General features: G+C 50.2%; 1 protein-coding gene across 5 annotated transcripts in view; it reads right to left on the bottom strand.

The window, feature by feature from the left end:
- The window catches only part of LARP1 (La ribonucleoprotein 1, translational regulator), a 43,774-nt gene extending 30,220 nt beyond the window's left edge, over positions 1–13,554 (bottom strand). For 3 of the 5 annotated variants that reach the window (XR_006180912.1, XR_006180913.1, XM_042881415.1), the window contains exon 1: positions 13,341–13,553. The gene's annotated coding sequence lies outside the window, so the exon portion shown is untranslated. Of the gene's footprint in view, positions 1–1,660; positions 1,666–13,340 lie in introns of those variants that run through there. The other 2 variants (XM_042881416.1, XM_042881417.1) reach the window with 2 other exon arrangements.
- Between the last annotated feature and the right edge of the window lie 305 nt (positions 13,555–13,859).

Raw genomic sequence — 13,859 nt, 5'->3', positions numbered from 1 at the left:
CAAGGCAATGCTTTTCAGACGGCACTCAACCAATGCAGAAACAGCAAAAACACGCCTCTACTAAAAAGCTGCTATTTCTCTGCCTTTGACAGCACACTGTGTACAAGGCATCCTCAGGAAGGGAAGCTTCTCTGCAGCTGACACAGTGAGAAAACACTCAGAACTCCCTCTGCTATTATGTGTGCTCATGGTTTGAGCCACACTCAAGGCATGATCTCAGGGAAAAGCCAGCATGCCCAGAAAAGCCTCCAAGCACCAGTCTCAATTCTTTGCAAACTGCGTGTTCTACTGCAGTCCTCTACCAGCACATCACCAGACACATCTGAACACCTTGCATTTCTGTGATGGCTACTGATGAGGTCAGGCTCCCGACAACAATGAACAGGAACACACTGTACTTGATCTAACAGGTCCCAAATAAGAGGCAGTTTCTTTATTTCCCTGCTTGGGCAACTTCCAGCCAACATCTTTGCAGAGGAACAAGGTGGAAGCACAAGTTAATGCATACCCCACTTTTTTGGATCAGCTAGCTGTACTAAGTACCACCAAAACCAAAATTAACAGATGAAAAAAATAATAGTAAAAAACAATGGCTGAGAAGGGAAATTTCCCTGTGCCAGCCAAGGCCTGCAGGCCTTGGCAACAATTCTCCTTGCTCCAGCCTGTCCAACCAACTCTCCATGTAATGCCCCAACCTGGCCAGCCACCCACAGAGGCCCAGGGCAGCCCCTTCCAGCAGCCACAACCACCACCATGTCAGGCAGAAGCTGCAGATGATCCCTCAGGGATGCTTCCTACTGGTCACACCACTGCTGCAGTGCAAAGCTGGCATTCCCTTGAGGCCTCTATGCTCAGCTCACAGCCAAATCCCCCAGAGCCTTGCTGAGCCTCAGAGATGTACTGCAAGGCTCACTTGGCTTCTCTTGAGATGAGCCATTGTAATTTTAGAGCAGATGTGCTGTAGAAAAGCAGTGGAAACTCCTCAGTGGTGCTGGCCAGCGGCAGACACAACTCACATTCACACTCAGGAAGTCTGCTGCCACCCTGACTACCACTGAGGAATGGCATCTGTCCATCCTCTAATCCTCAGCCCTCTTGCCTAGGGAGGCTCAGCCTGTCCAACTCCTCATACCTATAACCATAGCATAATAGAATTTAAGCAGAGATGCAGAGAGTTGGGTGAGCAGGCAACTTCTTCCAATGCAGAGAAAGAGCACAGTGCAAGCAGCTTGCAGGACACGCTCTTCTGAAACACAGAAGATGCATATGACACAGGGCTAGTGAGGGACTGAGGCACGATGTCCCTCCTGAATACCTCCTACTCTACAAGCAAGAGTGACTAGATTAGAGATTAGCTTGCCAGTTAAGGACAGTACTTTGTGTGCCCAAAAGCAGCCTAAATTGCACAGCTCTTCTCTCAAGAAAGTCACGGGGAGAAGGAGGTAGAAACATGCATGGCCAGCAAAGAAGTGTTAGGGCTGTGTTCCAATGGGCCCATTTAACATGTTTCAGTCCTCCTCAATACTCTTAAGGTTCAAAATCAAACACTGAAGTCCCAGTCATAGAGACAACGCTAAGATCTTGCTTACACAAAGCCTCAATATTGAAAGCAAACCAGCCCCAAGGATTTATCCAATGACACACACAAACAGTTTCCCACCTGCCTCACTTCCAGGCACCCAAAGCCAGGTACCCTAACATGGGCCAGATGCAGCAGGGGACGATGCTCCAAAGCAGCTCTGCACCAGCTGGCTATGCTCCCCATGCAGAGCAGCAGCTTCACCCCTGTCTGCTCCACATCTCCCTGCTACACCCAGCCACGCAGTGCTGGCTGGACACATCATCATCCTCGGGCAACTAAAAGGAAAAGGCAAGATAGTGCCAATGTTGCAGTGTAAGCAAGAGAGCCCCAAGAAATTTGGGCCCTGTGGTCTCACATTTTCTTCCCCTTCTCACGCGTGGGGTCTTCTGTTTTTCACCGGCCCAAATGCCAGGAAACTTTAGAGCCGATATCTGAACAGAAGGATCACAATGACGACATGCAGTGGAATCTCTGCAGAGGCAGGCATTTCTCAAGCACGTTAACAATCTATTCAGCTCTGTGCATTATCCACAAAGCCCACAGCTCAGTGGGAACCAAGTTCCATCCATCTCCCTGTTATCAGTGCAAGGGGTGGAGGAAAGGAGAGAGCAGGAAGAGGTCAAGGATGCACACTGTAGCAGCAGGATGTTTGGGAGGCACCAAGCATCCCTTTTAAGACTGTCACATGACAGTGTGCATGTGTTACAGGGGTGCTGGCTGTGAGCACCAATACCCAGAGCTGTAGTGCTAACAGCCCAGGAAACAGCTAAATTGAGGACAGTTCTTCCTATTTTAGGTGTGAGTGAGAGGGGGATGGGGGAGTGGGATATGGAATCACAATTTTTGCTTGATGATATTTTTAAACAGAAGAGGAGACCGTATGTTTAACTGGGGCATTTACAAAGAAAAGCTGCTGCGTCTACACACAGAATCCCCTCTGCAGGAGCTATTTGCCCACCACTGCTATGTATCAGATATCTGGGACAGCACCAAGCAGGCTCCTCAATTTAAGAGCCCACATCTCCCCAGTGCCAAATCCAAGCACCTTCACAGGAAGTCTGAACCTACCCATGCTCCTGCTGCCTCAACAGGAGCAGCTGAGCACGCCACATTCATTGCTTCCCAGCTATGGGAACAATCCTCACAATGCAAACAGCACAGGTAGGGAAAAGGTCCCCATTTACAGAGTCCATCTTCTGCTGCAAAGAGACCAGTGTTACCTGAATCTCTTCTCCATCCCCAGGCAACTTCTCAGCTCAAATCTGTAACCTGCCTTCCTCAGAGAGGCCCAGATAGTGCCTGCGCAGGTTCCTCAGACAGTTAGTAGCCTCTTCAAAGCAGCGCTTAGCAGAGAAGGGGGCGAGGTCTGCTAGAAAGAAGTAGCAAAGCAAGAAACCCAAACCCCAGAGATTAGCATGGACAATTAGGTCCCTCCCGAGGATCTTGCTTGCTTCCTGCTCCCCTCGTTCCTTTCCTGCCAAGCAGGCTCAGGGAGGGTCCAGCCCTCAGCCACCCAGATCTTCCCAGCCCTCCTCAGCCACCAGCTCCAGGCAGCCCTGGCTGCAGTACTAAGTCTCCTCACCCCCACAAAGGGAAGCTGAGGCTTGAGATGGGTGAAAGATCCAATCCAGATAAGTCGACCTTGGTCACCAATGTTGGCTTAGGCATTAAGACACCACAAAAACCATTCAAGAAAAAGGTTAAAGAAAACAACTGCAGAAGCACTGATCAGCTTTCAGATCCGTTTCTCCAGAAGTGTTGGAGCAGACCGTTAGGCCTTTGTAAGTGGTTTTCTGATGTCCATCAGAGCAGAGGATCAGCTCCTTCCCACACAGGCAGCCATTATCTGGGGACATCCCATTCACCTGTGCTAAGAGGCTAAAGAACAGCAGCCAGCATGAGCTCTGGCATAGATTTTTCACAAACCATGTGGAAACAATTCTTGCAATGAGTTTCTGCTGTAGAAAATCTGTGCCCCAGCTAACTTCATGCACTTGAAAAGGGATGAAGATCTCTGGCCTCAGCAAGCTGCAAGGGAAACACATCCTGAAAAAAATTACCAACTGCAAAAGAACATTATTACCTGGAAGAGCTCCCTAGCTTTAAACTCACACTAAGCACTACACTGAATTAGTACCTTAATGCTGACACCAAGTCTCTTCATGCAAGGGAGAGGAGCTTCCTGAGCGAGGCTGTGACTGGCATGTAACTGAGTGCACAGGCACCAATGGGATCAGCACGGTGCTGGAAGAAGTCTCTTCTCCAGGCATTAGAGATGTTCTGAGGAATGCAGCTGGTCAGCTTGACCAGAGAAAAAGAGAGTGCTCCAAACAAACAATCCCATGAATTCTGCACTCATATATGCACAGACACATGAAGCATAACTGTAAGGTCATGGCTGTTTTTCCTCCCATCCACTTATCAGTGCTTGTATTGGAGAGAACAAACACTGGATGTTCTCTCTCATTAACCCCTTCTCCTCTCACCCCAAAATGCTGTTCTCAAACCACAAGCCATAACACCAAACAAAAAGCCAGAGATAGCACACAGCACCTTAAAGGAAGGAGCAAGAGAAAAATCTGATGTCTGATGCCACAAAGCATGGCAGCTGACCCAGGTGTCTCATGCTTCTTAATCACAAATAAGCCTCCAGCCTTCAAGAGGTGAGCACAGACAGACCCTACAACAGCCTGAGCCCAGCACAACCTCATCCACCGTCTCCAAACTGTTCTTGAAACTAGTGGGCATTGAACAGGCAATAAAGTTTCAGGCATCATCAGGCAAAATTGATGTGCTTGAAGAGAATCCTGTTGAAACGCAGGAACAATTCTGGAGCAGCCTGGAAGCCAACTGGATCCCATCCTACAGAAACTGATGCAGGAGGGGGTTTCCCTATGACAGGCTTATTGCACACTGCCGTGCTACATGCACATTGGCACATATGTGCCTGCCACACCAGGAAGGGATGTCACAAATCCCTGTGAAAACCCCCAGTCTGAAATTCAAGGCTGTCTCCATCTTAGTGCTGAGGATAAAGGGCCAAGCAGGGAGTCTATAGGATACAGGAGGCAGCACAGTGAATACAAGACAATTAAATCTCTTAACTGAATTACAAATCCTCAGACTTGCAGCCTGTGTGAGACATTTCCCACTCTGGACCAGACTTTAATCAAACACACAGCTTGTCCAATCACCCTCCAAATTTTGTCCTTGCGTGGTTCCACTTCTCCACTGTTAATGAGATCAACTCAGATGTCAACCCCAAGTCAAGAGAGAGCTGCCTGCCTGTAATCTAGCACGTCTCCTCCAAATCTTCTTCAAGGCCGTACTTACAGGTTTCATTTTATGTTTTAAAGATGAGGGTCACTTGTATCAAATTCCTCCCTGTACAGAGTGCAAATGTCATATACAGCATTCTCTGTTTTAAGTTAAAAAAAAAAAAAAAAGAAAAAAAAAAAAAAGGGAGATACAGTAGTTCACCCCCAAGACTGAGAAACCAAAAGAAACCAGTCCCCTTTTTGCTCAGTCCACTACAACACCCTCTGTGCAGTGGACTTCTGCATGCTCAGAAGATGCATTAGATGGTGTTAGGTATTCCCCCGAGCTTTCAAGGTTCAGCTGGGAGTTGGAAACAGAAATTTAATATGATTACAGTCAGGAACATCTCATGCTTTGTCATCTGAGCACATGGCAGGGACATCTCTGTGATTTGCTTCCTGTCTCATCGGGTGGGATCTCAAGCACAAATATCCCATTGCTTCTTTTCCAGTCAGACTGAAATCTCCTAATGACATTTTTGAGTCCCATTTCTCCACATTTCAGTACCTGCTGCTTCAGTGACAACATTCCTCTTCATTAATGTGAGCTGGTATCATTCTTTACATTTTATTCTTTGCTCTGTTTACCCTTTATCTCCATCCCTGCACAGCTTTGCAGCAGACTTGCCAATGTGGGCTGAACACAGACAGGGTAAAGTGCTTCTGTCACTCCATTACATTCTTTTGTGCTGGGCGAAGAGTATCGCTATCTACAGGCATGTGGAAACTCGATAGTATGGTCCTTATTTTCAGGAGGCCTGTTTTGTGGGTTCAGGGGGGTTGGCACAAACAGACATTGTTCCCGAGCTACGTAAGCATCTGGAAGGGCAATAGTAAATGTATAAAAGCTTTGTAATGAGAATCCTAAGTGTCTTGCAGGAAAAAATTCAGTGTTCCTTCTGCAACATTCCACACACATTAAACAAAAAAAGACAATTTGACCTTGAAGAATCTGAAGAAACTAATTTCCTGCAGTTTGAAGTGAATGGTGGCCTATCAAACATTTAAATCTTACTTAATTACAATTTCTATTTCACTTGTTCACTAGCTTCTTTCATCTGTAAGTGTGCAAATCGGATAGCCTGGCAACTCACATTTGGTAAAGTAATAATTACTCATTCGCAGCACTGACCAGATGCTTCCAAAAGCACTGTTATGATGGGGGAGAGGAAGCAAGGTGAATTCAGTGTGAAAGATGAAAAGGTGTTGCAAATTATCTGGTTAGAGGCAGTGCTAGGTATTTAACAACGCACCCACCATCCGGCAGCATCTCTGAGTTACCGAGCAGGTATGACACCCCCACCCAAACTCCTCCCCACGCACCTTTCTCACCAATAAAACTCTATCCTTTCCTTTTTCTGTGGCTTTTACACTCAGATTCTTGTTTCCCCACATATTTAGTCAGGAAAAACTCACCTCTTTTCTCAGCGTTTCAGACTCAGTATCTAACGAATCTAGCCCTGAAACCGCCCTGTTCTCTCCACGTATCATCCAACGTGTGACTCGGAAAACTCAGAGGACTGTTGGGAAGGGAGGAGAAGGGGCGAGCCACCCCCTGTGCCCTCCCACTCAGCAGATGGGCCGACCCCCCCCTGGCGCACGGCCATGCCTCGCAGACTGCAGAGTCACTGCAGGCACACTGCATGCTGCTGCTCAGCTGGAGACGCGTCGGGGACAAACGCTGCTTCCTTCCTTCCCCTCGACCCCTGGGGCTGCAGTCCCACACTGAAGCACAGGAGATGTGGGGCCAGCATGGAGCACGTGCTCACTGCCCTCCCAGGCTATGGGGCGGAAGCCAAAAAGCCAACAATGAAAAGCACCAGAGATGCTTTCCCTTCATGCCCATTCTCCTGGGGCAGCGATGCCACTCCTGCACCTTCTCAGAAGCCAGGGCCACTTTGGGGAGTGAGTCAGGATCACAGAAAGGCAGCTGCAGGCCTGCTGGTCCCAGGCCAGCCCTACTAAAAGCAGCAGCTTACAGCCTGCATCCAGCCACCTCCAGGGGTGTCGGGCAGGAAGCGAGCACACTTCCTCAGGAACACACATCAGGGCACGCTCAGAGGGAACCAGAGTGCCATTTTGTCCATTATGTGAACAAAGGGTGCCTGTGTCACCTCCAAGTACCACCGATACCAGACTGAGCCATAATGATAAACCACAGCCACAGGCAGCTCCGTTAGGTCTTATCCATTTCTGAAATAAACACCGGCTTCTGTCTGACACAAAGCTCTCACCCCCAGGCAGGGCTGCCCTGGTCATCTCCCACACACTCCAGTCCTGGGCTATCTGTAGCACAGATCTCCATTGGCCCTTCTGACTTGGAAAGAAATAAGATGACTCCAAGTCCTCAAAAAATCACAACCACCACCGAGTACTGCCTGCCATGCGTTCCCATACAGCACTGCAACAAAAGAAAATGTTGAGGCAAGCTGCTGCTCATAAGTCAGCTTTGCTCCAGAAGGACATTGAAGGTAAACCACTGATAATGCAGGTATTAGCCCAGTCAAGTCACAGTTCCTCTTTCTCCTTGCACGTCACAGCACAATATCCTCAACCACATGTGGCATTAATGGTTGACACTAGCAAAATCCACTGTGAGCTTCACACACCTAAGTGGGGCCAGCTGACTTGCTAAGGATGGCTTCTGCAGTTCGATCCCCATCAGCAGTCTGCTGTTGTCCTGTAACTGGCAGAGGTGCCACGTGCCACGAACTGATCTGCCCAGAAAAGGCAATACTCCCTGCCCCAGAGCCCCCAGGCTGTTGTACAAATATATGCTCTGGTAGAGAAAAGTTCAGTTAGGAGAATTTTCTGGGAACCTGCAATTACAGGATGTGTCTATGTTTGGAAACATGTTGACACTGTATTTGACCACAGTTTCTACAACCCTTCCCCCCCCCAAAAAATGTACATCTTGTGCAGCCTTAGAACTACCATCACACCTAATTCTTCCAGTGCCTTGTGCCAGTTCTCACTCCTCTGCAGCAGCACCCTCATGTGCACCCACTTCTCCTCCCAGGCAATCCAGCCTGAACCTGACCTGGGACTCCTCCCATGGAGAACTCTAAGAATTTATTTATTCGAGGCCAAATTCAGTTCCTATTTGTTCTGATTACCAATTATTGTTCCCTAAATACACAAACAGTTGCCTTAAGTTCTTATAACTCTGTATTAATTTCTTAGAAGTTCTTCTTTACTTTCTCCTCTTACCTGCTGTAGTCACACACCTTCTGCTGACAGATTTTGTACCGCTTGCTGACAGATTTTCAGATTAGCCGGTTACTTCAGAGCAAGGAGTAAAGTCTCCCAGCTCCGCTCACAGATCACTAAATAGGCCCTAGACCTACAACAATGAGTCTGGAACTGAAGCATGGCCTTGAGACAGCTGCAAAAGCAGAGCTGGCCACATCAGAAACCATGCATCACACAGTCTTCAGCCCCTGTTAGTACATTAGAAAAGGATCCAGTGCCAAAATGACCAGCAGGTAACACTTTTAAAGGCCAAAACGTAGATGCACATCATAGTCGGGAAGGAACAAAGCTCACCACTCTCATCAGACTCCTGGTAAAAGGAAAGAAAAAACTATGCCCAGCTCAGCTACCTGTGAGATCCATAGTGAGGCACTGCACCTTGGTCTGCCCATTTGGTCTGCAGAGCTCCTCCAAGAGCTGTGTGGTCACAAAGGACTTTGCAGCACTCTGGCAGTATGCAAGTTTATTTAAGTTTTCATTAAGGTGATGACATTTTTAACCCTTGCTGTTTCTAGCTAATAACTGTAAGGATTAAAACACTCAACTTGGTCCAGCAGCACAGCTTTCTACTAAAACGCACGTTCCCTATTTAGCCAAACAACTGCTACCACTGAGGTGGTATCTGAGATTCCTTACAAAGTAGCTTCAAGTGCGCAAGGAGAAACCTCATGCTATCCAGGTTGGCATTTTGCATTCCCTGTGAATAATTTCATACTATTTGAGCACAGTGAAAGGATCAGGTGTCATAATTTAAAGCAAGCATACAGCACTGCACCCGGTACCTCAATTCCCAGCTGTTTTTGCACTCTATTTTGCCCTACCAGCAGAACAAAGCCCTCCCTCCATCCAATGATCCCAGCGCAATCCTCCCCATGGTACTACAGGCAATAAATTGCTTAGAAGAGTTATAGAAGTGAAAGAGACTGTTGGTGAGGTTCATCCAGCAATACCTCGTGGCTGGCAGCCTGGAACTGGAGGTTGAGGTGGAAGAAGGCACCGAATCTCAGCAGCTGGGGCCCATGAGTCAGCTCCATGGAGCTGCGCTCCCCCGCCTTCCCGAAACAAACAGCACACAGCAGGGCAAAGGTCCAGCACAAAGCTGAAGGGCAAAGGTATGTGGGGGAGGAATAACAGCACCCTGCATGTTTGGGGAGCAACAGTTCCAGTTATCCTCATGCTCGCCAGTAAAATGGGAAGCGTTACTCAAACATGAGTTGTGGGATCGGAACAGCATTTCAGAGAGGAAACTTGGGGTGGTGGGGAGAGGACTGTGCTGCGATAGCAGCTCTGTTGCAACCAACAGCCAAAAGAGCTCCACAATTACATGCCAAGACAAAGCAAGAATTGCCCAACGCTTTGGAAATAGGTGTGTGCAGTTCAGTTCTACCACGCTAGATACCCCAGCAGGCAGATGTGTGCATCTATTCTAAATACAAAGAAATGCCAAAGGTAAAATGAGCTTTCCATATAGCTTATCTCCTGTACTGGATGCTGGCTTCAAGGAAAGCCCTTTGGGGAGTTAGTCATTGAAGGGTGAGAAGCTCATGAATCCATCCTTCCCTGCCTTCTCCTCAGCACCAGTAGCCAGCCCAGCCTGTGTGCTGCCATCTCTGAACAATAGGCAGCCAACCTCCAGTGCTTGCTGCTAGGAACTAAGGTGTGCCTTCTGGAAAGTGCTGCTTATCCTCCCAGTGCATCTGCCAAATGGCAAGCAAGAAACTCTGCTGAGAAACTAAAGCACCTCCTGCATCTCCACTAAGACGTACTGAGTTTGCAACCAGAAGGAGAGATGGCATAAAAGTTAGTGCTTAGCAATGGCACTGCCAGTCATTAAAATTTGCATGTTCTTATTTCCAAGATGTAAATGGCTTTAAAAATTAAGAAGTGCCAAGTGCCTTGATGCAACATTTCTTGAAATAAATCCAGCAGGTTTTCAAAACGGGGTGCTGTTAACACCTGTCTGCACCAACGCTTGCATCACTGCTAGCACTGGTGCAGGGCACAACAGAGGAGTACAAACTGTTCCAGAAGGTCGAGTTGCCTTAACCGAAGCCACATTTCTTTATTGAAGAATTAGGAGAAAATATTTCAAATTTGGTTTACAGCCAGAAGCGCAAAGCTGTTTTTGTCAGAAAAATGTTTCCTTCTCTTCTGCACATACATTCCCTGCAATTGTGTCTTTGCAAGTCAGGCTGCTGGCTGCATTTATTTACATGATAAGAAGACACCACACAGCAAGTTGCATGTAACGAGGGACTGTCACACAGACCTTGCTATTTGATGAGAGAGCAAAAATGAGGTGTCATTACCAGCCTTGTCAGCGTCCCTCATGAGCAGTAAGTACTAACACAACCCTTGCCACATTTGACATGCTTATGTGTCTTTTCACAGCTTAAAGGACCACCCCCTCCTTCCCACTTGCACCCCAACTCTGAAATGCACACAAACAGAAATACAGCGCACATTGTGACAAGCACCACGACAGATTGCTGGGTGCATCTCTCCACCAGAGCCTGGTCCCCTGCTTACAGCACCAGCAGCACTGCTGTTGTCTAACTCGACCTAATGGTTTCTACCCTTAATGCCACGCAGTTATGCTTTTGGGAGGAGGGCTTAAGCGCCAAGGAGAGGCTTTGCTTCAGCCTGCCCTCTTGGAAAAGCAGCAACATTTACTCAAACTTCCCAATACTGACCTCGCTCCCAACCTTCAGAGTGCCCCAAAAACATCTGCTTCTGAAAACAAACCCTAATTCCCCCCAAACCAGACCCTGTTATTTCGAATCTGCATCAGGCCTCCACGCATTCATCCTTCCCAGGTGATGTTTAGCTGCAGGAAGTAAAGCTCAAGATGAGCAGAGAGGGATTTGCCAAGCTCTTCCACATCCGTAGTCAGACACAGACGGTGAAAACTCACAGAGATCTTGAGTACAGCTCTGTTTTTCTCTGAGCTTGAGCTCAATTCCTTTACTTTAGTAAGCACTAATTCCAGCACAGATCATTACAGAACGGGTGAACTCCTTAAGGAGCATGTCTTGTCCATTAAATCTGCTCTTCAGGCCTATAATTAATACAATCATTATAAAAAATTAGGGCTTTGAAAGCCTGTAAAACAAGTCATAGAGGGATGCCCATATCTTTAGAGAGCTGTCCTGATGTTCAATAGCTCCTAGCCTTCCTCGCTACCTCCTCAATAGCAGGATCAGTGCGGAAAACATTCAGTACATCAGCACACAAACACCACGCTGGGAGCACAGCTCAATTGCCAACCACAGTTCCTAGGCTAAAAACCTAAAAACATTCAGTAATGCCTTTCCAGAGTTTACGTGTGCTCTATGTGTTTCAAGTGTACAGTGAAGCCACTTTTCTTTTATGGTCTCCTGGAGGTCACTGGAACACCACAGCTCATCTTCTGCACTACAGCACAACTTTTGCACATTCTCACACTCCAGATGTCTTTTCAGAAACATCTGCTGGAAGAAACACTCCTTCCAAATCAGCACAGATCTGGCAGGAGCCTGTGAAGTCTACGAGAAGGCACTCAGGCAAAGGGCCGCTATGCAAGGCCAGCCACCAGCCTGCCTCTCGTGGGAGTTCGCCAGCCGTGCTTGTTTTACACGTTTTCTCTTCTGCTAACGAACCAGGCAGCAAAAGAAACAATGCCCCAAGTGCAAGGGAGCCAAGTGGCAGCGTCTGGGGCACTGCAAAAACCAATTCCATTATTTCAACTCCTCCAGGAATACTGGGAGAGCTGGGCCAGGCTCAACAACGTGCTGGGTGTTGCATGTTTATTGCCCACTGTTATGCTATTCCCTCAAAATCACATCAGGCATTGCAGAGTCCCCTCCTCTGCCACATGGTGCCTGCTCAGGCTCCTGAGCCCCCACTTTAGTGTGTTTTAGATGTGCTGCAAGGCCTCTAACTGGAACCCTGGGGAAACACCTCCTATTTTTGCACCTTTTGCTTGATTCCTAGGGAGTGTTGCCTAAGGAGGCAGCATAACAGAGCCCAGCTCTCACACAAAGGAGCACTGTGAGCAGCTGGATGTCACGCTGCATGCAAGAGGAAAACGCAGACAGCAGCACAGTCCTGGATTTCGCTGTGCATTGCACACACAATGACAAACCACCAAACCATCTGGGCACAGACTTCTACCTGGCACACTGACCTTCTCCTCTACACTACCACTAAGACAACAGCTTTCCAGGTGGAAATTGCAGAGGTGTCCATCTTTCAAAGATCAATAATATCTCCGGTGAATCATCCCACCTAGCCTGCAACATTTCTTGCAAAACATAGCACAGTAACAAGAAACCTGATGTCATACCTGGCAGCGTGACTGCGGAGCTTGCAGAGATAAAAATATTAGGAATTAAGCTTCAGCCGAGCAGCTCCCAAGCACAGAATGATAGAGGCTGGAAAAGGCCTCCGAGGTCATCTAGTCCATCTGTACTCGTACCACCAATGCTCCCCGCTAAGCCCATCCCTCAGCACCACATCCACATTTCTCGAGCACCTCCAGGGCCGGGGATTCCAACACCTCCCCGGGCAGCCCATTCCAGAGCCTCACCGCTCTTCCTGAGAAGAAGCTGATCCTAATACCACCGCACCTCCTACCAAATAAACAAGCAAAACGACAAAAAGAAAGAAACGCGAAGAGGCGAAGAAGCGGCGCTCAGCCATGTCGACTCAGGCTTACGAAGGGCGCCGGGGCCTCCGGCAGAGCAGGCACGGCCCCGGGAACCCGCAGGGCCCGCACAGCGCGCACGAGGCCTCCACACGGCACCCCAGGGCCTCCCTTCCTCCCTCATCGGGCCGAACTCGGAGCCGCGCACGTGGGCCGGCGGAGGAGGAGGCCGAGCTGCGTGAGAAATCACATGCCGGGCCGGGGGAAGCCACCACGTTGCCTGCGCGGCGGCGGCGGAATGCTGGGAAGGGGAGGCCTCCTCCCGCCCGCCCGGCCCAACGAGCGCGGCCCGCACCGCGCCCTCCGCCCGCCTCGGGCCTCCCCCAGCCGCATGGCCCCGGCCCGGCCGCTCCCCTCCCCCTCTCCCCGCTCGCGGCCCGGCCGGTTCCCCCCCTCCCCCCCCGCCGCGCTCCCTCAGGCCGCACGCCGTGCCGCATGGCGCTGCCGGTCGGGGCGCGGTCGCCGCCGCCGCACCCCCGTGTCCCTCCTCGCCCCCCGCACCCACCTGGAGGCGACTGCCCGTTGACCGCCAGCGCGGCCGCGTTCTTCGTCCAGGGGTTCACCTTGGGCGGCGGAGCCTCGATGAACTCCCTTCTCCCCGCTCCGCCGCCGCCCGCCTCGCCGCCCTCCTCCGCCTCGCCGCCCGCCCGCAGCAGGCTCTCCTTCTCCTGGTTGTTGCTCTCCTCTTTCTGCTGCTTGGCGCTGGGCGGCCGCTGAGCCGCGGGGCCGCCGTCGGGGCCCATGGGCGCTTCGCCCTTCTCCCGGCCGCCGTCCTGCGGCGGTTTCAGCACCAGGGCGCGCTCCTCGGCGGGCAGCAGCGGGGCGCCGGGCAGCAGCGCCTCCACCTGCGTCGCCATCTGCGCGCCCCCGCCCCGCACGGGGGGAAGCGCCCCCTCAGCGCACTCACACGCGCACGCGGCGTTTCCCCCCCGCCCCCCCCCCCACACGCGCAGCGGCCGCCGCCGCAGCAATATGGAGACGCGCGGGGACCACGCGACTAGCCGCGGGGGCGCGCGCCGCGCAG

The sequence above is a fragment of the Lagopus leucura genome, unplaced genomic scaffold (genome assembly GCF_019238085.1).
Source record: "Lagopus leucura isolate 7727_CA_CO unplaced genomic scaffold, USGS_WTPT01 Super-Scaffold_100030, whole genome shotgun sequence".
In the NCBI taxonomy this organism is placed as follows: Eukaryota; Metazoa; Chordata; class Aves; order Galliformes; family Phasianidae; genus Lagopus; species Lagopus leucura.
This window is presented reverse-complemented; position numbering and strand designations above follow the sequence as displayed.